Source organism: Hakea prostrata, chromosome 2 (assembly GCF_041222555.1).
Source record: "Hakea prostrata isolate BN-2017 chromosome 2, UWA_Hpros_2, whole genome shotgun sequence".
NCBI classification, from domain to species: Eukaryota; Viridiplantae; Streptophyta; class Magnoliopsida; order Proteales; family Proteaceae; genus Hakea; species Hakea prostrata.
The window spans coordinates 39,207,175-39,229,734 of NC_142601.1; the positions used below are offsets into that span (position 1 = coordinate 39,207,175).

Consider the following 22,560-nt stretch of genomic DNA (forward strand, 5'->3'; position numbering starts at 1 on the left):
AAGAACAAGTATTGAGGAAATCATCCTCCCACATATGCAAAACATAATCATGAACAAAATATAATCAATGTGTAATAATACAAACAAGAGATCCAAATAAGGAAAGAAAATGACAATGTAATTAGAGTGTGGAAAAATGATACCAAATGTGTATATAATCAAAAAGGAGTATAGTGAGGCGGAATCTCACTCCACAATTACAGCGGAATGTAGCTCATAAGTTAAAAGAGAAATTACAACTGTTCTCAAAGGAAAGTAAGGAAATGATAATCAAACTAAACTAAAGTGTTTACTACTTTATAAAGAACGTCTTCATAAACATAGGCTTCATCAACCAAGCACAGACGTTCTCACTCAACGGTAGGGCTAATCATGGTACATAACGTGATCACTCGAGGGATCATCACCAAAATCTTCATAGTTGCCAGCACCTTGCGTGTAGTACGCTTCTTCAGCTTGCGCTTCCTTATACTGGCCTTCATAGTACTCAGTACCTGTAGAGTAATCTAACAAAAGATATTTGCACAAAAAGTAGTGAGTTCAAAAGAACTCAGCAAGGCATGTTAATCCACAACAACATAAATAACATGATTGCAAAACATAGCATGATGCAATGTGATATGAAACATACAATGTATGTATGAATCTAACTCTATGTATGCTGGTCTCTATAGGCAGACATGCTTTAAGTCATAGCACCATACTTCTTTGGGAGGGTCTCAAATCGCACATCATCGGTTGGCAATGGGTCCTTCATCCCTCGGGACAATCCATGGCTGGGGTATAGGTCACTGCTCTCTCACATTACCGTTTGGTTTAAGTATTGGCGCATGTTAGGGTAAAACCTAGCCAAATGCAAGTCATTTAATTAGTCATATCAACTCAGATCCAGATACAACCATTCCTCGCCCCTGGCGATCCATTCCGGTATCCTTCACACTAGAGTCAGCATAGTCCCTGACTACGGACTCATCAACCCTACTGGTCATCCACAAAAAATAGACGGGAAGCTCTCATGTCCCCTCACAAATTGGTTATTGGTCTTGAACGCCCATGAGCCCAAGTCTACTATTTGCAACCCTACCAATAAATGGCCCCCACAATGTGATTCATGTCCTCTCACGGGTTGGTTACCGGTCTTGAGCGCCCACGAATCCCCATTGCTACCACGGGTCGTTCGGTCTCAATACCCTTCCGAATCGGGTCTAATATAACGGGGACATCCTAGCCAAACACTGCTAGTGTCACATCCACCCAGCCGATATCTTATCTGGCATACCCGGGAATGTGATCCACAGCCCGAGGATCAAAGATCGAGTGGCCATGCCTCCCACATACACGATAACATAATCACGAACAATATAATCAATGTTTTAAGCAAGTAATAATCATATCAAGTGAATAAGAAAAGATAATCAATCGAGTGCCAGAAGATGTTAAGTATCAAATACATATCCAGAAAGTCTCAAAGAGAAAGAGAGTGATCAGAAGTCACTCTTTCTCAAGAGCAGCGGAAAAATGGTTAATTAATTTAGTGACAAAACCAAACATCATGAGTAAATCCAAAGAGTTATTACAACATATCCGGTGTTCCAAAAGACATAAAGGCCTAGGCTAGAGTCTCCTCCGTCATAAATAGAGTGTCCTCGTAGGTGTACACAAAGGAGACTAAGCAAGGCCTCTCCCAAATCAAGGTCGGACTAACTCTAGTACGGAGGGTAATCACCCTCGGCACCTTCACCATAATCTTCGTAACAGCCAGAACCTTCACCGTAGTATGAGGGATCCTGCGCCGCCTCATAGTAAGAGCCATCAATGTCTTCAATACCTGTAGATATATCTAACAAAACAATTGCAAAAAGGAAATGAGTTCAAAGAACTCAGCAAGGCGAATTGTTCCACAATACACAAATCATACGATACAAGTCACGATGTGATGCATGATTATATGAGACAATAATGAAATATGATTCTAACCCTAAGTATTCTAGTCTTTAAGGTAGACATGCTTTAAGCCATAGCACCTTACTTCTTTTGGTCGTCTGTCACTCCCCCTCAATCATACATGATATCTTGGGTCTGCCGGGGTAATTGGGTAATGTCCTCATCATAAACCATGGTTGGGGATTAAGTCACCACTCTCTCACATCACCATTGGTATAAGTATTGGCGCATGTCACGACGAAGCCTAGCCCAATGCAAGTCATCTACTCAGTCGTATCATGTCAGATCCGGATACTTTCCCTATGGCACCGACCAACTCGGTTCCGTTTCCTTCACACTAGAGTCAGCGTATCCTATGGCTACCACCAACTCGGACTACGGACTCATCAACCCTATTGGTCATCCGCAAATGGTAAACGGGAAGCTCTCACGTCCTCTCACGGGTTGGTTACTGGTCTTGAACGCCCATGAGCCCAGGTTTATCCATTTGTAACCCTACCAATAAATGGCCCCTTTCGGGTATCCGCAGTATGGTTTATGTCCTCTCACGGGGTGGCTACCGGTCTTGAGCGCCCATCAACCATACTCTACCACAGGTCATTTGGTCTCAATACCCTTCCGATTCGGGTCTGATACAACAAGGATAATCCTAGCCATACATCTAGACAATCCTAAGTATGTCATCCAATAACCCGGGAAAGTGTCGATGGACACCTTCGGAGAATATCCCATACTATTCCCTCCGATGTCCAAGGATAGAGGTGTCAGTAGGACACTTCCCAATCCCAAGTCATACGTATTCATTCACAAGCTCAATCTCATCATATCATACATGATCAATAATTCATCATATAAACAAAGGCATATCATAACATGATTAATCGTATACACAACCATAAAGAATAGTTAAGCATGATATTCCGAATGACATATAACATACTATTACTGATAAAATGCATACAACAGTCATACAAGGCTAAGAAGTACACATGTGAAGTATATCTACTAAGTTTCCAAAGTAGAAGTATATTTGCATAATCGACATACTTGAGGTAACGATCGTCCTTACCTTAATCGAGTCAGGAAATAAATCAAGAGTCACCAAGAATAGCCCAAAAGTCAGTGTTTGTACCCTAGACAACATATAATCAACATTAGAAAAGAAAGCAATCGAATCGGAGGTCAAACAAAGCATTTCGGCCACAAACAGACTTGCTATCATATCTTGGTCGACTGGCTGGTCGACTGTCAGTCGACCAAAGCTTAAACAGTAACGGGCAGAATTGGGGATTTGGCCCGAAACTGATCTTTCAGAGCTCTGATCGACATGAAACTTGGAAGGCAAGATTATGGCAATATGGGGACACTACACACCAAAAATTATCACGATCCAACAGTCCAATTGTGAATACCCAAATCGAAACCCTATGTTCTATATGCTAAACATTATGTATCGAATTGGAATTGATTGTAATTGCAAGGAATGATGGTGAATCAGTCAAGGGAATGGTAAGAACTACATTGGAATCATGAATTCATAGTAATTTAGACCTAGCATACAACTACATATCAGTCTTGAATCAAGGATAGGTTGAAATGAAAGAAAACAAAGTAATGCAATGTGAGCAATCTTAATGAGAGTATATCATAGCAAGAGTGGGGTGATAATCATGGAATTGAAAGGGGGAAACTCATGGCTAAGTGTTTGCAAGGTTGCAGCACTTCAGCCATGGTCCCAAGGATAGAATTTATTAGATGGTTGAGTAGATTAGAAGAAAAAGAAGAGAATCCATACCTTGAATCAATGATTGAGATAGAATGCCAATGATTAGAGTCAAAATCCTTCACCAACACCAAGAGATAGCCTAGGGAATGCCAAACCTCGTTCTCTGGAGTGCCAATGATTAGTTTAGGCCTTCATTCACGAGTTCCAAGAAGGTAGGGGCAAAATGGTAAGTAATTTTGTAAATTTTCGAATTTCATTACTGCTGGTCGACTGGCTGGTCGACTGGTCAGTCGACCAAGGCTGACAGCAACCTTAGAACATGGATTTGAAAGGCCAGACTGATCCGAATTGAGTTGGGTTTTCTCCTACAAGTCAATCAACAAGTCTAGTTTCAAGAAATACCTTCAGATTGAGCACGGGGGTTCAATAGGTGCTTCAACTAATTCAATCTTCTTCGATGCGCATATTTTCACTAAACACTGACAATGTGCTCAAGTAAGGGGCATCACTGTCAATGTCCATAGGCTCTTGATCAAGCATTGAATCTTCAACTAAGAGGGCCCACAAGTCTCTTTTACCTCCACTTTAGGTCTTCGGACCTACAACAGTACAAAATCCGGGCCGGGTCAGAGTTAGCATAAGGCCGGATTTTATATTGTGGATAGAAATTGTAACAACCCCCGTATTTCTAACTCGAGATCCGTATTGCAGGTCCAAGAACCCGAAGGTCTTGTCGGGTAAAGTTGTGGAGTGTCCGGATAGAAGTCCATGATCCATACCCTGTTTGAAGAGCCTGCCTTGCTTGGTAGTTGGTCTTCTGGAAGGCAAGTGATGTCTGGAGATATCCGGAATGAAGGTAAGATCTCCCCCATCTCTTCTTTAGGGCTAGGTTGTACTTGGATATCAACCCCCTAGCAAAAGCACCCTTGTATGGCAAAATACATGGGGCGGTTGCTAGTGGCGGTCGATCAAACCAAGCGACCGCCTGGAGCGACCGCCCGATCTGTTTTTGGGGTTTTGCCCTATTTTGCCCCCTGACTTCTATAAAAGGCAACCCTCGCCAAACTTACAAATATTTTATTCGTGGTTACCGTTTTTGGAGGTTAGACGGCTGCTGAGAAGTGCTGAAAGCGGATCTGAAGTGCTCGCAGTGATCTGGAGATCAGTCCTTCCCTTTTTCTGGTGTTCTGAAGTGAGGTAATGGATTCACCCTTCATCCTTTATCTCATTTGTCTCTCAATTTTGTGTTAACCCATCTCCTCATCATGGTGGTTACCCTTTTGATCAATTGTGACTCTCTTTCCAATCTACTTGAAGTGATTCATCCAAAAACGAAACCCTGCTTTCGTGAGAAGGATAGATACAGTCAAGGGGAGAGTTCTGGGTAATTCAATGATGGTAATTGTTAGGTTTCCTTCACCCATTGGCTATAGGAGTGTTAGATTCGAGATTTAGGTCATGATCACTCGAAATCCGGATTGAAAATGGGTGATCATAAGCCTGAGTTTCGAATTGAAACTCTCTGTTTTTGGGGCGGTCACTAGTGGCGGTCGCTCAACCTAAGCGACCGGCACGAGCGATCGGCTGGTAAAAAGTGACCAAATGACTTTTGGTTTTGATCCACTTTGATTCAATTAACTTATACATTATTGTAACCTTGTGTTTAGGTATTCTCTGTTTGAAAAGAAAGTCTTGTAATAGTTTACGGATTCCATTTTACAGACGATTTACTTATATGCAGGTAAGGACATTCAATCCTATCTTTATGAATAGACTTGAACATGCTAGTCCAGTGTCTGTTAGCATTCGTCTTTCATTATGTATGCTACTGTAGTCATGTATTACATACTGATCTTGTTATATTACTGCTGTTTGTCTTGTTTACATATATACTTTGTTGATTATGAATGTGATATACTGATGATGCATAGTATGAGGTTCTGATGGATGAGGTATTCCTTATGGATATCTTAGCTTGGGATATCAGAAGGCTGTGGAATGGGACACATGCCTGCTGATGTATCCAGCACTGTCATGACTGTTTGATGACATTCTTAGGTAGAGTCTAGAATTTCATGGTTAGGAACCCCACATGCTACTACCCTTTTGGTAGGGGAATTGAAACCGGATGACCCGTGATGGCAGTGATGTGACGTTGGTCCACTGTTAGTCATATAAACGGTAGGGTTGCATATGTTAGGGTTGGGCTCATGGACTTCCAAAGAAAGGACCGGATGTCGTGAGGAGTCATGAGAGCATCCGCCCCAATAATATGTGGATGACCATAGGGTTAAGGAGTGGAGTCCAACAGCGGTAGCCAATCCGTGAGAATTCTCATTCCTAGGTTGCGAAGGATACTGAACCGAGTTGGTTGGTGCCATATGGGATGTATTCGAACTTCATGTAGACATGTTACCAGTATGACCTTGCATTGGATTAGAAACCCCGACATGCGCCAGCACTCATTACCAATGGTCGTGGTGAGAGAGTGTTGACTTAACCCCAGCCATGGTTTGAGAGCAAGGTGTGGACCTTCCATTTTGCACAGGATCCCTACAGAGGTAACCAGTCCTTGCCGGATCAGAGTGACTAGACTTACCCAGAGGAGGGCTGTTGTATATCTTAAACCATATCAGCTGTTAGAGACTCGCATAGTTAGAATCATAGTATCATTCATGCTTTGCACTCATTCATATCATTTATGCATTTATGCTTTGTTGGATAATTGATGGGAATTGTAATTGTTCTTACTGAGTTCTCTAGAACTCACTCCTTTATTTTGTATATGTTTATTAGCCTGCACAGATGGAGGAAGTTTGTCGGAAGATGGACTATTTTCCTATGAAGGAACCATCCCGTATGAAGAAGATGTGGCACCGGCAGTGGGAAATGGAGATAGCTTGTGCGGGAGCTCCTGCGAGTGCATGGAGTACGCTTATCGCACGTATTGATGGACAGAGACGAAGAGTGGTTAGACAGTTCGCTCAGTGAATAGAGAAGAATCGGAGGACCTCTTTTCTTGAGATTCATGAAAAACATTATTTAGCCTTAGAAAAGGAAACTGGAAAGAAAATAATATAACTCTTTTGATTGCTTCCGTTGAACTCGTATTCATTTTAATTCATTATTCTTTCACTTATTATTTTATTTGGAGTATTTGGGCTCCTGTAATTCTTTAATTCATTTATTGAACATTTATTGCTCTTGATTGTTTATATTTGTATTTATTATTGTTGATGGACTAAAACCGTGGATCCTGTGACAGATCACTCCCACGGGTTGTCGGGCGGGTAACCGAGACCGGCGGGTGGGGTGTGACAAAAATAAATAAAGAAAAAAAAAATACAAAACTTAAGGTATTTCAATAAAAGAGAAGGACATATAAAGATTTGCCACGAAAGAGGAGTACGTGTTCTTTTTCCTTATCCTTTTTATTTGATTTTATATTGTGGATAGAATATCTATAATTTGTAGGGTATCTAACTATCAAGATTCATTTGGTTTGCAACCTTTTGCTATTGAAATAATGGTTTTATTTATTTATTAATTTTTTTATAATGTTGATTTTATAAGAAATAATATATATATATATATATATTGGTTAGAGATCTTCATGCTTTAATTAGCTTATATTTTGCATGGGTAAAAATCTTATTCTCAATAATTTACCTATATTTTTAATGTGTGGGCCATAAACAATATGTGGACCCACATCTACAACAAAAACAACAATAAGCCTTGTCCCAACTAAATGGGGTCAACTACATGGATTCTTGCCCTCCAATCAGTTCTGTTAGAGGCCATGCTAGATACAAGGCCTAAGCTATACATATTCTTTCTCACCACTTCTCCTAAGGTTATCTTAGGTCTATCCCTAGCTCTTCTAGTTCCTTCAATATGGATTATATCACTTCTCTGTACAGGAGCATTTATAGGTCTCCGTTGAACATGGTCATGCCACCTCAAACAACTTTCTCTAAGTTTATCACTTATGGGAGCAACTCCCAGACCAACTGTAATATGATCGTTTCTTATCTTATCCATCCTAGTTTTGTCACTTATCCATCTTAGCATCCTCATTTCTGCTACACTGAGTTTATCTATATGATTCTTTTTAACAGCCCAACACTCTGCATCGTACATCATAGCTGGTTGAACAACGGTCCTATAAAATTTTCCTTTAAGCTTTAATGGAATACACCGATCACATAAGACCCCGGACACAACTCTCCACTTCATCCACCCTATTTTAATTCTTTGGGAAACATCATCTTCTAAATCACCTCTTTTACTTATGATTGAACCTAGGTACCTAAAACAATCACTCTGAGGAATCTCTTTATCGTCAAGTATCACCACCTCATCATCTGCCCGATCATGACTAAAGTTACAACCTAAATATTCTGTCTTCGATCTACTAAGTTTAAAGCCTTTTGATTCCAAAGCTACTCTCCATGATTCTAATTTGGTATTAATCCCCACTTGGGTCTCATCAATCAACACAATATCATCCGTAAAAAGCATACACCAGGGGACCTCATCTTGAATGTCTTTGGTTAATTCATCCATTACCAGTGCAAATAGATATGGGCTTAAAGTTGACCCTTGATGTAGCCCAACTGTTATCGGGAATTCATTACTTTGTCCCCCCATTGTTCTAACACTAGTCACCAAACCATCATACATATCCTTAACTATATCTATATATTTACTTGCAACACTTCTTTTCTCTAGTACTTGCCAAATTAATGCTCTAGGGACTCTATCACAAGCTTTTTCTAGGTCAATAAATACCATATGAAGATCTTTCCTACATTCTCTATACCTTTCCATAAGTCTCCTAATTAAGTAAATAGCCTCTGTTATAGATCTTCCCAGCATAAACCCAAATTGGTTCTCCGTAACTATAGTTAAGTGTCTCAAACGGGTTTCAATTATTCTCTCCCATAATTTCATCGTATGGCTCATCAATTTAATGCCCCTATAGTTATTACAACTTTGAATATCTCCTATATTTTTGTAAATTGGAACCACAACACTTCTCCTCCGATCATCTGGCATTTTCCCTGTGCTCATAATCTTATTAAACAACTTAATCAACCAAACTAGTCCATGGGTTCCTAAGCTCTTCCATACTTCAATTGGGATTTCATCAGGAACTTGTGTCTTGCCGAGTTTCATCCTCCTTAAAGCTTCTTTTACTTTGGACATCGAAATTCTACGTATATAAGTTCGGACATTGGTGCCTTGGTGAAAAGTGTAATCGTCCGAAACATAAGTGCTTCAAGAATGCTCATTTAGTAAACTAGAGAAATAGGTTTTTCATCTTTTCTTAATATCCTCCTCACAAACTAATACTTTACCATCTCCATTTTTAATACATCTAACATGGTCAAGATCTCTACTCTTCCTATCCCTCATCTTAGCTATCTTATAAATAGATTTCCCCCCTTCCTTTGTGCCCAACTTATTGTATAACTCTTCATACTTCCTTTCCCTTGCTTTTCCGCAATGTTCTTAGCTTCATTTCTTTTAAACCTATACATTTGAAGATCCTCAACATCCTTAGTTTTTTGCCATGTCTTAAAACTAGCTTTTTTTATTCCTAATGGCAGCTTGAACCTCACTATCCCACCACCACGTCTCTCTATAAAGAATGGATCTTTCCTTTTGATTCACCTAGAGCATCTTTAGCCACCTTCTTAATACACATAGCCATCTCATTCCACATTGCATTGGTATCCCCTTTAAAATCCCATTTTCCATGTTTGACTACTTCATTAATGAAGGATTTAGAGTACTCTCATTTCAAATTCCACCATCTTATTCGGGGATAATTTACCTTGGACCTTTTATGTGTTCTTGGGACTAAGCACATATCCAAGACCACAAGTCTATGTTGTGCAGTTATGCTTTCCCCCGATATCACCTTGCAATCCTTGCACAACAATCTATCAGTCCTTCTAGTTAGGAAGAAATCTATTTGGCTTCTATGCTGTCCACTTTTGAAAGTAATTAAATGTTCATCTCTCTTTTTGAAGTAAGTATTTATAATAGATAGATCAAAAGCAATAGCAAAATCCAAAATTGAAATCCCCTCCTCATCCTTTCTCCAAACCAATCCTCCATGAACACTCCTACCTTGCCAACAACATCGCCTCTAGTTAGGAAGAAATCTATTTGGCTTCTATGCTGTCCACTTTTGAAAGTAATTAAATGTTCATCTCTCTTTTTGAAGTAAGTATTTATAATAGATAGATCAAAAGCAATAGCAAAATCCAAAATTGAAATCCCCTCCTCATTCCTTTCTCCAAAACCATATCCTCCATGAACACTCTCATATCCTCTTTGATCTTTTCCAATATGTCCATTTAAATCACCTCCTATGATAATCTTTTCTCCTTGAAGACTTCCTTGCATTAATCCATCCATATTTTCCCAAAATTCTAGCTTTAGACTTTCATCTAATCCTACTTGAGGTGCATATGTGATCGTGTCGCTAACCAATCAAAAATAAAATCCTATACTAATCTAGCAAGTAGAAAGTACGGGGTCGAACTATGGGGAATTAAAAGGCTAAGTTACTAAGATTGAATTTAAAAAAACTAAATTTAAACTAAATCTATTAACTAATGTAAAACGTTAACTGTGAATATGTGAAGATCTTTGGGATTTCAAATCCCCAATGCTTTTCCCTAACCGATATAACTCTATACTTCAAAGTAAATTAGGGATAGTCTTCCTAGATATGCCCTATCTTCGCAAGACTATCGTCCTTCGCGGAAGTTTGGCACGCTTAGTTCGCTGAGTTATAGAACATCTTTGGCCAAACTCAAACACAATCAACTAGAAGATATAGAACAATCAACTTAATGAAATAAGCATGGTTCATCTACATCCCAAAGAAAAGGAACTAGCTACTCATTATTACAAAGTTCATAAGAAAAATAAAGATGAAACATAGGGAGAGAGAGAGAGAGAGATGTGGTCTTCTTCTTCAGCAATGAGAAAGATGAGAGCCGCATTCGCCGTCCTCTTTTCTGTGGTTGGCTTTTCTTTTATGTCTCCCGCACACAATGAATCCCCTCTCTTTACTCGTCGATTTGACATTTATTCTTTCGGAATTTGGAAAACCTCAAAACTGGAAAGTTGTAGATATTTTCAATATCGTTTCATAGCATCTTGAATCATCGAAATCCAAGCTCATACGAGAGAGATATGTCCAAAATACTGAATGTAGGTCTGTTTACCCGATTTTCAGATTTATAACAAATTTTGTTCCTTAGACCTCCACCTATTTCCAATTTGGCTAAGATCTCACTTTTCATGATTTCTTGAGCAGCAAGATTGAATGCCATGATTTAAAATCCACCAATATCTAATATATTTGCCAACTTTACTCCATATTATCTCTAATATCCAAAATCTCCTTATTCCTGCAAAATACACAAAAATACTCAATTAGATCTCTTTAATTAAATAAGTATGGGGAATTAAATCAAATAAATAATGGTAAATGCATGCTTATCAAATACCCCCACACTTGAGTGTTTGCTAGTCCTCGAGCAAAACAAAAAAAATAAAACTAATACAAAAAATAAAGAAAGAAAAACCTAACTCACTTTCGTAGGAATCACGGTTGCACTTAGCATGTGCAACAAGCCTTTAAACCCCTAGGTTACCCTAGTGGACGAGTTGTGTCTCGTGAGTGTTTGCAGAGAATATACACACAAATTCTTAAGTGCTCTTCTAATTATTCTGGCAGTAGTAAGAGTAGAAAGATAGATTCCAAGACAAAGACACGCCACTAAAGATTAAAGGGAATATAGGCACCCCCACACTTATGCTCTTACACCCTCTCTTGAGTCTAGCTCTAGGCAAACAATTCAATCGAGAAGTCTCTTCTTATCTTCAGTCTACCAGTTCACCCTCGAGATAAGACTAAACTATGTACCAAATAATACCAAGAACTCAAGATCTAAGCAATATTGACCTTCTTAGACATTTCACCTTTATAAGCACATTAATTCACTTCTTTCTTTAATGGTCACAGTTCTAGTCCGTGCAATGTCTTGCCTCTTAAGCTTTCTAGATGGCCTATGTAACGAGTGTTGGGTCAGCCGCTCTCAAGCCAGATGGCTTTAAGGGACTAGGTGTAGAATACCCCTCGAACTTACTTACTCAAGCCAACTAGGCTACAGGCCAAGACTGGACCAAAGACACCCCAACTGTTTGACGCGAAGCACGATGTTGGTGACACCGAGACTCGGTTACTAAGAAGGAGGTCTAACCTTTAAACTTCAGCATTTTTTTTTTCTTTTTCTTTTTTCACATTATACTTCAATTCACTTCACATTTAAATAGTCTAAAATTGGTCTCAACTTGTCACCATAAGCACAAGGCAATACAAGATAACTAGATGGTCAAACCTTTTGGACTACCTGGAATTCCTATTTTCCGATTCAACCTCGGTCTCAAAATGTAAAACCCATTACTATTCTCTCAAGAGGGTGTTCATTACATCAGATGGGATTTCTAAAACACTTAAACTCTCATTTTGTATCTAAGCAAGGAATTAAAACATTTATCTTACCAAAGCCATAAAAAATTAGGCACTTTTTATCTTTGTGACAATGCTCTACCAACTATCAACAAGTCTTACTCGAGTTGACACCCCCCCACACGTAAATTATGCAATGACCTCAGTGCATGCAAAAAAAATAATAGAAGCAAATAGAGGAAAGAGTGTACCCGATGTTTGAAATCATGATAGAGCACGCAACAGTAAAACTTAACAACAAACAAAGAAAAGAGAAGAAAAAGAACAAGAAATAACATCTATACAAATGGGTTGCCTCTCATAAAGCGCTAAGTTTAGAGTCTTCAGCCAGACTCAGTAAGAAGCAGCCAATGGAGGTGGAGGCTCAAATCTAAATGTGAATGGTGACTGCTCCAAAGAAGTGGAAGAGTCCAACAATGTGTTGACTTCCTCAATATTTAGGTTAGATTCCCCAAATGGCAAGCAATGTTGTAGGGGATCATCAATAAGCATGTTCGGAGTATAATCAACCACTACCTCATCAATAAAGTTAATCGCAAAGCACTCTTCATCCCTATTTGAGCTTAAGGATGCATTGAAGATGTTGACTCTAAGTTTCTTATTGCCAAATGATATGTCCATGACACCCGATCTACAATTGATGCAAGCAATCGATTGATGGCTAAAAAGGGCCGTCCAAGAATGACTGGTGGTAACTTATTGGTAGTTGTATTGTCCATATCTAGGATCAAAAAATCAACAGGAAAATATAGATCCTCAACCTTTACCAAAACATTTTTAAGTAGCCCACGGGGTCGTTTGATTGAACGGTCTGCCAATTGTAGAATCACATTAGTGGATGTCAAATCTCCTAGACCAAACCTATCATAAACTGAACAGGGTAAAATATTCACACTAGCTCCCAAATCAAGCAATGCTTTACTTATGGATAAATCTCCAATGACACATGAAATTAAAGGTGTACCTGGATCTTTAAGTTTAGGGGGCAGTTGGTTGGAAATTACCGAGTGATCGATTCGATTAGGTGCACAGTTTTAGGTGTTTGAGTCTTCAACTTACGCTTTTGGGTGCACAAATCTTTTAGAAACTTAGCATAAGCTGGGACTTGCTTGATAGCATCTAATAGTGGGAGATTGATACAAACTTGTTGGAATAAATCAATCATCTCCTGCATCTTAGCATTCTTTCTAGAATCTGGAATTGAGGACCCAAGAGCTTCAGGGAAGGGGGCTTTGGGAGTGTAAAATTTAGGAGTAGGACCATCTACAATCGGAATGTGCAACCCCTTACAAGGAAATTGATGGAAAATACTCACAGGTGGTATTTCTTTACCAGGCTTGTGTGCATCATTGCCAGTCTCATGGGTCAAATCAACCTCTTCTTGACTCTCAAGATCAATGGGCAATGGCTTAGGAGTAGGCAAAGGTGCATAATATTCCTTCCCACTGCGTGTCACAACCGAGACTGCTTGGACTTGTTCTTTCTTAGACCCAATTTGATGATTAGGGTTACCTATTGGTTGACTAGGTAACTGACCAACCTCCCTCCTACTGATGGCATCAGCTAGTTGACCAAATTGAGTTTCCAATTTGTTAATGGATTGAGAATGGGAATGCAACAATTGAGTGTTTTGCTCTAAGCCACTAAGTGCTTTTAGTACCTTATCCTCAAATGATGAATTATGTGAGGGTTGTGAAGATGATGGTTGCTCATTCCTATAGGCATTTTGGTACATATTAAATGGTGGTGGCCTATAAGGTATTTGATTAGAGGAATTGGGCATTGAGTTTTGCCATGAAAAATTGGGGTGGTTTCGCCATCTTGGGTTGTAGGCATTGGAATATGGATCATTCCCCAATTTAGAGACTCCTTAGGTCAAATGTGCATGCTCCTTAAAAATTCAGGGTATTGTGTAGCCAAATAGCAGTCAGTGACATGATGGGATAGGCTAGAACATAAAGCACATGCTTCAATCTGATTAGGTGGAGAGAAACTTGTAGGAAGTGGAGATGGGGTTTGTTGTCCTAATGACAAGAGATGGTCCAATTTCTTTGATAGCAAGTCAACCTTAGTGCTCATCTCAATGGTAGGATTAATCTCATAGAGACCGCTCCTCTTTTGTTGCCCAATGGATGGAATCTCAGTCCTAGCTGTTGAAGCATGGTGTTGGGAGTTTTCACTAAGGGTCTCAAAAAGTTTCCATGCCTCATTCTCATTCTTGTGCATGAAAATCCCACCACAAGAATAATCAACCATTTGCCTATGTCGGTCTCTAAGGCCATCATAAAAGCATTGAACCAATTGCCATTTAGGAATAGCATGGTGGGGGCACTTTCTAAGTAATTCTTTTAGTCTTTCCCAAGCCTCATGAAATTGTTCTCCTTCTTGTTAGGAGAAACTCGTTATCGCTCTCCTAATGCTATTGGTACGGCCAATGGGGAAGAACTTTTTAAGGAACTCCTGTTGCATTTCTACCCAAGTTGAAATTTTAACATTGTCCAAAAAATGAAGCCAATGCTTAGCCTTATCTTTAAGGGAGAATGGAAAAAGAAGTAATCTTAAAGCATCAACTGAGAGGTTTTGAATTTTAACTGTGGAGGACACCTCTAAAAACTCATCTAAGTGCTTATAAGGCTCTTCATTGGCAAGTCCGTAAAAAGATGGTAGCATTTGAATCACACTAGATTTGATCTCATATTGAGCCGCCTCTATGTTAGGCAACTTAATACAAGAAACCGGAGTATATATCGTAGGAATGAAATGCTCACTCAAGGGCCTCATTGGAGGCTCATAGTTTGCCATGGTTCTTTGCCTTCTAAGGTTGGCCAAAGTCTCTTCTAACTCTAAGTCAAGTGGAGTCAACTCAGGGTTTAGGGACCAACGACCATGCATACACACAGAAGAATAAAAAAAAGAATAAGCTAAATAAGTAAAATTAAAAGAAAATAACTATAGCAAAAGGGAGAGTTTAGGACGTACCTAAAGCGCAATCCACGTGATCTTTCGAACAAAAGTTACACATGTGGGATCTGAGGGATGGAGATTTTTAAAAATTAACCTAAACAACCCAGCTAATGCAAATATTACAATTGAAAAGTCCTAAGTACAATTATATCTAAGAAAGAAAAGATAACAACTTAAACTAATTATCGAATCGCTACTCTTGCAGTTACCTACAAAACAAAAGAAAAAGAGATTAGTTAAATAAGCAAAGAAAAATAAAAAAAATAAAAAAACACTAAAATTACTCTAAAAATTATGCCTAATTGACAAAAATCAATCTTAGCAACCGTGCTTTGGTTCCCCGGCAACGGCGCCAAAATTTGATCGTGTTGCTAACCAATCAAAAATAAAATAAAATCCTATACTAATCTAGCAAGCAGAAAGTACGGGGTCGAACTATGGGGAACTAAAAGGCTAAGTTACTAAGATTGAATTTAACAAAACTAAATTTAAACTAAATCTATTAATTAATGTAAAACGTTAACTGTGAATATGTGAAGATCTTTGGGATTTCAAATCCCCAATGCTTTTTCCCTAACCGATATAACTCTATACTTCAAAGTAAATAGGGATGGTCTTCCTAGATATGCCCTATCTTCGCAAGACTATCGTCCTTCGCGGAAGCTTGGCATGCTTAGTTCGCTAAGTTATAGAACATCTTTGGCCAAACTCAAACACAATCAACTAGAAGATATAGAACAATCAACTTAATGAAATAAGCATGGTTCATCTACATCCCAAAGCAAAGGAACTAGCTACTCATTATTACAAAGTTCATAAGAAAAATAAAGATGAAACATAGGGAGAGAGAGAGATGTGGTCTTCTTCTTCAGCAATGAGAGAGATGAGAGCTGCATTCGCCGTCCTCTTTTCTGTGGTTGGCTTCTCTTTTATGTATCCCGCACACAATGAATCCCCTCTCTTTACCCGTCTATTTGACCTTTATTATTTCGGAATTTGGAAAACCTCAAAACTGGAAAGTTGTAGATATTTTCAATATCGTTTCATAGCATCTTGAATCATTGAAATCCAAGCTCATACGAGAGAGATATGCCCAAAATACTGAAGGTAGGTCTGTTTACCCGATTTTCAGATTTATAACCAATTTTGTTCCTTAGACCTCCACCTATTTCCAATTTGGCTAAGATCTCACTTTTCATGATTTATTGAGCAGAAAGATTGAATGTCATGATTTAAAATCCACCAATATCTAATATATTTGCCAACTTTACTCCATATTATCTCTAATATCCAAAATCTCCTTATTCTTGAAAAATACACAAAAATACTCAATTAGATCTCTTTAATTAAATAAGTATGGGGAATTAAATCAAATAAATAATGGTAAATGCATGCTTATCAATATGCACAAATTATATTTTTGAATTCTTTCTCCATTACAAGCTTGATAGCAATAATCCTATCACCCACTCTTTTAACATCTACTACATCATTTTTTAAATCTTTATCTACTATTATACCCACTCCATTTTTATTTGTTTTATCCCCAGTATACCAAAGTTTAAAGTCATCCAACTCTTTGGCTTTTTTACCCCTCCATCTAGTCTCTTAGATGCAAGCTACATTAATCCTTCTTCTCCTCATAACATCTATCAATTCTAAGCTCTTACAAGTTAAAAATCCTATGTTCCAAGATGCCAATCTAATCCTACGTGATGAGCACATTTATGTGTGAAATCTTTGGGCATAAAGCATGCATTTTATACACTTAGAGTGGAGTTACCTTGGGTTTTATGTTGTTTTTGCAGATTTTAGGACTTTTCAAGATTTAAGCAAATATTTGGAGTTTTGGGCTTGAATCATGCTATTTTACACGTCAAGAAGTCAATTCAAATTCTCAAATGCGAAAATGGGCCTAATCTGGAGCATGATGGGCTAGAGATGTGTGACTATGGGCCAACTCCGAAATATTGAAGAGATAAAGAAGGCAAATTTGATATACGGCTGAGATTTTAAATCAAATCTACAGAGATATTATTGAGAGAGTCCAAATGGAAAAGAGTCCTTGCATACCTCAATATCTTATCTCATATCTTGGATTTAATTAAAGAAAGAAAAAGAGGAAAAATAATTATATTCAGAAAGAAAAAGAGGAAAAATTCCGTTTTTGAATGCCTCTGTCCAGTTTTGATCAAACCCTTCATCGAACAGTCATCCGATGTCCGATCGTGCTGATTTTTGGAGGAGAGCTTCACGACTACTTAAACCTCAAATCCAACGGTGGAATTATGCATCTGATCTCTCTAAGTTGGCGCGATTAGTACGTCAAAACCCTAATTGGCTGAGTCAGATAGAAACCCTGAGTTTTATTCAAATTCAGCCGTGCTTCATATCTCATGTAAACTCTATGAAAGGAGAGCATACTCCATCAAAGGAGAAGGTGTCTTAGAGCTTAGTAGAAGCATTCTTTCTTCTCTCTTCAGTTTATTTATGTTTTCTCTAGTTTTCTTTGCTTGCATTAGTGAGATTTAAATTTCTAGATTCAATGTTTAGGTTTAATCTTTTTATGTAATGCAATTCAAGTTCAAGCTTCAAGTTCAAGATTCAATTTTTTTAGATTCGATTTTTCTCTGGGTCTAGCAATTGCAGATTTAGATCATTCTAGATCTAGATCTGGTTGTTAGGGTTGGTTGAGATTCGAATCGTTTGTTCAATTCGCAAGTAAGTAACCTTCTTTATTAATCTTCTCTCCTCCCTCCATTCCCGTTTCTATCTACCCCTCTATATTCTTAATTTAGGATTTACTTTCAGCATTATTTATTGTTCTTCCTTCCCCTAGATCCTCGATCAGAGATGCCTACAGTCGTGCCTCTCTTTGGTTAAGGCATCCTTTTCCTTTTATTGCTTTGTTTATTGCTTTGTTATTTACTTTCTGTTATTTACTTTCTGCCTATTCATTCATAATCTCGGACCACATAACCGGAGCAAGCCTACAGTCGTGCCTCTGCTTCTGGTGACGGGTGGTGTTGCATCTGCATTTTAATTATGAACTAAATTTTACTGACTGCTTTAACATACTAACTGGTTTTATTTTTTTTTCCTTTTTATTTTTATTGTTCACATTTTTTTCCTGTCTTTTATTTATGCATTGATTGTGTTTAATTTATTTTTTGTTTCAATTAGATTGCATTAGACGTATAGATTAGGATTGTTTAGTTTAGTGAATTAGTTAACAAAAATTGAATCATTCCACTCTCGCATTACTATTAAGAAGTTGAATTATAAGTGGCATATCTCCTTGAGATCGACCCGTTAGCTACACGATACCGTGCGTTTGCGGTTACTTTTAAAATCTACAAACACTACGCTTATGGACTAGCTTCTTTACCCGCACTCGTCCACGGCGCGAGAACCCTTGCCTACTTATCACCGCATCCGGGCGTTGATGCGACGCGTCGCTTACAGGGGACGCCCTAGCTAACCCTTGCCCACTTATCACTACACCCGGGCCATAGTGTAATGTGTCACTTATTTTGTTAGGGAACGCCCTAGTATAGCTTTTATGTGGACCCACATCTGAATATTATAAAATAATTCAGAGGTGAGACTCCCAATGGGCCCCACACAATGTGTGTCGAAAAAGAGTCGATGCTTTCCGATGGAGAGGTTATTCAAACTCTTATTATTTGGCCCTCCATGTTCAATCCCGGTTCCGCCCTTGCCTACCAATTTGATATATTATTGGGATGCCCAATTCATTTTGGGTGTCTTTAAATTTTCTCTATTTAAAACATTAATTAAAATTTAACACACTAAGACTGATTTTCTTATTCATAAATAATGGGTTTGAATATGATTATCCCACTATACATTTTAATCAAACCTAGTACTTAAAAACAAAGGCATGGTTAGTCTAATTAGTAACACATGTACTTATACTATAAAAGAAATTTTTTTCTTGGATAAAATAATACTTAATAGGGATAATTACTGTTGTCCCCTAAACTTTGGTTTTATTACTATTTTATCCCTTATACTTTTTAAAATTACTAATCCAACCTTTAACTGTGTATACAGTTACTATTCTCTCCCTACTATTAAGCTCCGTTAGTCTAAGATGATATGGTATCTTTCTATTTTCTCAAAAACCCCAAGATAAACTTGGACTTTTCTCTTTACAAATAAGTTTTCTTCTCTAAAAATTAACCATCGAATAAAAGAAAGACATGATTGAAGAAAACTCAGAATAAAAACTAAAGATGAGGAAAATAAACCAATTTCTCTTATTTCTTATACAAACAATTGCACAATTTGATTTGGGTTTCAAAACCATAGACCATAGAATTACTGAAATTGACATTGAAGAAGTGGAAGACTATTTTTAAAAAGCATAGTAGGTAAAGGGGAAGAAAGAACATAATCTAATTCTTTTGATGATGATGAATATTTCTCTTTTTTTTTTTTTTTTTTTGGCAAAAATACTTAATTTTGTTATTTGATTCCTTTCTTCTACATGGAAGTTTTACAGAAATTTGTGGAAGAAGATGGCAACGAAAAATAATATTTTAAACATTGAAATCATTTAATCAAATTGAGTAATGGAAGTGTTATCAGAAAAATAATTGAAAGAAGGTAGAAAGAAAAAGGAAATAAACCCCTTGCTTCAAGGATTTGAGGCCTTGTCACTGTAATAATGTTTGTGGTTGCGATTCATCATTGTCAAATTTACTGGTGCTAAAATCATTAAACAAGAGTTGGCGTGGCCATGAAGAAGAAGGCAAATTGTGTCGCATCCACCTAGCTGGTACCCTATTAGGCATACCCGGGTATGTGATCCACAACCCCGAAGATCAAGTATCGAGGAACCATGCCTCCCACATACACGATAACACAATCATGAACAATATAATCAAAGTAATGACACATAAACAATAAGATCAAGACAAGATTAAAAGAGATAATATAATCAGAGTGCGGAAGTAAAAGATACCAATGTATATATAATCGAAAAGAAGAGAGTGAGCGGAAATCACTCCCTAAGTTGCAGTGGAAAGTAGTTCGAATATCATAAGGGTTTACAAACCAAGTCTCAAAAGATAGAATAAAGAGTTAAACATCCAAACTAAGGTTTCTTCAATTTTATACAAAATATCCTCATAAGTGTAAACAAAAGACACTAGACACGGCCGCTCCCAGTCCAGGGTAGAGCTAATGCTGGAACGTAGCAGAATCACCCGCGGTATCTTCAAAGTAGCCAGCACCCGGAGGGTAGTATGCTTCATCGGTGGTCTCCTCATAGTGGGGGCCATCAAGTTCTTCGACACCTGTAGGATAGTCTAACAAAACATTGCACAAAAGGAGTGGGTTCAAAAGAACTCATCAAGGCAAGTTAATCCATAATAACACAAATACATGATACAAAACATAACATGATGCAAGATGATATGAAACATATGATGCGAATATGATTCTAACTTTATGTATGCTAGTCTCTATGGTAGACATGCTTTAAGTCATAGCACCATACTTTCTTGGGTAGGTCTGGTCACTCTGCTCCGGTAGGCAATGGGTCCTGCATCCCTCGGGACAATCCATGGCTGGAGTTTAAGTCACCACTCTCTCACATCACCATTTGCTATAAGTATTGGCGCATGTCACGGTAAATCCTAGCCCAATGCAAGTCATCTACTCTATCAAGTCAGATACTTCCATTCCTCGCCCCTGGCGATCCTTTCTGGTATCCGTCACACTAGAGTCAGCATAGTCGTTGACTATGGACTCATCAACCCTATTGGTCATTCACAAATAATAGACTGGAAGCTCTCATGTCCTCTCACGGGTTGGTTATCGGTCTTGAGCGCCCGTGAGCCCAAGTCTAGCTATTTGCAACCCTACCAATAAATGGCCTCTAACGAGTATCCGCAATGTGATCTATGTCCTCTCAAGGGTTGGTTACCGGTCTTGAGCACCCACAAATCCACATTACTATCACAGGTCGTTTGGTCTCAATACCCTTCCGATTCGGGTCTGATACAACAAGGACATCCTAGCCAACACCACTAGACAAGTCCTACATATGATATCCAATAATCTGGGAAAGCGTAAATGGGCATCATCGGAAACATCCCATACTATTCCCTCCAATGTTCAAAGACAAAAATGTCAAAAGGACATTCCCCAATCCCAAATCATACTTATCCAATCACATTCTCAATTCCATTATATCATACACAAATGATATTTCATCAAATGAAAAGATATATAATGTAACATGATCAATCACATATGTAATTAACAAGAATAAATAATCACAATAACCAAAATGATATATAACATGGTACTACTGTCTTGAAGTACATACAGCAATCATATGATGTTAAGACTATAACAAAGAATGTAAATCACTAAGTTTCTGATGCGTCCAAAATCTGCTCAGCCCTTAGATCTCGTGAAGATGACCTGCAAAACAAAGGGTCAGATGTGGCCCGACCGCTGGGGTCGGGAGTCCACCTCTGAAGGCTAAGTCAGTCGATGAACTTAATCATAAACGGCTCTGCTAGAAGCACAGAGCTAAGGAATGAATAACTGGAATACGATTTAGATCATAAGCATCTGAGTGTTTACGTCCAAATGTGTGTGTGGATCCCTCTTACCTTGTAGGTAGGTGATGTTTATATAGAGTGTACCTTCGAATATTCTTCATTGGATGTATTTGAGCCTTCTTCGGATAGTCGTTGGATCCTAACAGTTAGATCCGTTGAGCGATAGACTTCTACTAGTTTGAACTAGTAGAGGACTCCTAGAATAACCTCACGGTTATTTGATGGTTATCCCTTCAATAGTGATAAGTGACAGCCACCAAGTTGTGTCTGCCATCATTAGGGTAATTAACCTAATCCATAAGTCGGATTAGGGCGTGCTTGTGGCTGATTTAGTTTTCTTCCTCAGCAAGCTATCTCCTGGACTAGGCTCGCTCGGAAGCGAGTTGATTCCTTTCGTCCCGACCGGAGTCGAAGGTCAAACCATGCATGAACCAGGTTCGATCATATTTTCTCCACATCACGAGCCCCCCAGACCAAGCGTTCGGTCCATCCCAAGGGCTTGGTTTTTAACTGGGTTCTTCGTCAAGCAATGGTCTTTGCATAACCCACAAAATGTCACGTCACATTTAATGCGGTGGTCACTTTTTCCTCAAGCGTTGTGAGGGCAATGCCACGTGTCCTTTTGCAGTCGAACTATTGTGGCTCATGTAACCCAAGCGACGGTTTTTGAACGCCTGTTTTGGATTCGTGAGTTCAAACTTTCAAAACGTCTTCAAATCTCGATCGTCGATGTTGAATTAATCTCGATCGTTCATGTCTTCCAA

General features: G+C 38.5%; 1 non-coding gene across 1 annotated transcript; it reads left to right on the forward strand.

Moving 5' to 3' along the window:
* The first annotated feature begins 14,544 nt into the window (after positions 1-14,544).
* LOC149024323 (small nucleolar RNA R71) lies at positions 14,545-14,651 on the forward strand. Its single transcript, XR_016171905.1, has one exon. It is a non-coding gene; the product is annotated as a small nucleolar RNA R71 (small nucleolar RNA).
* The last annotated feature ends 7,909 nt before the right edge of the window (positions 14,652-22,560 follow it).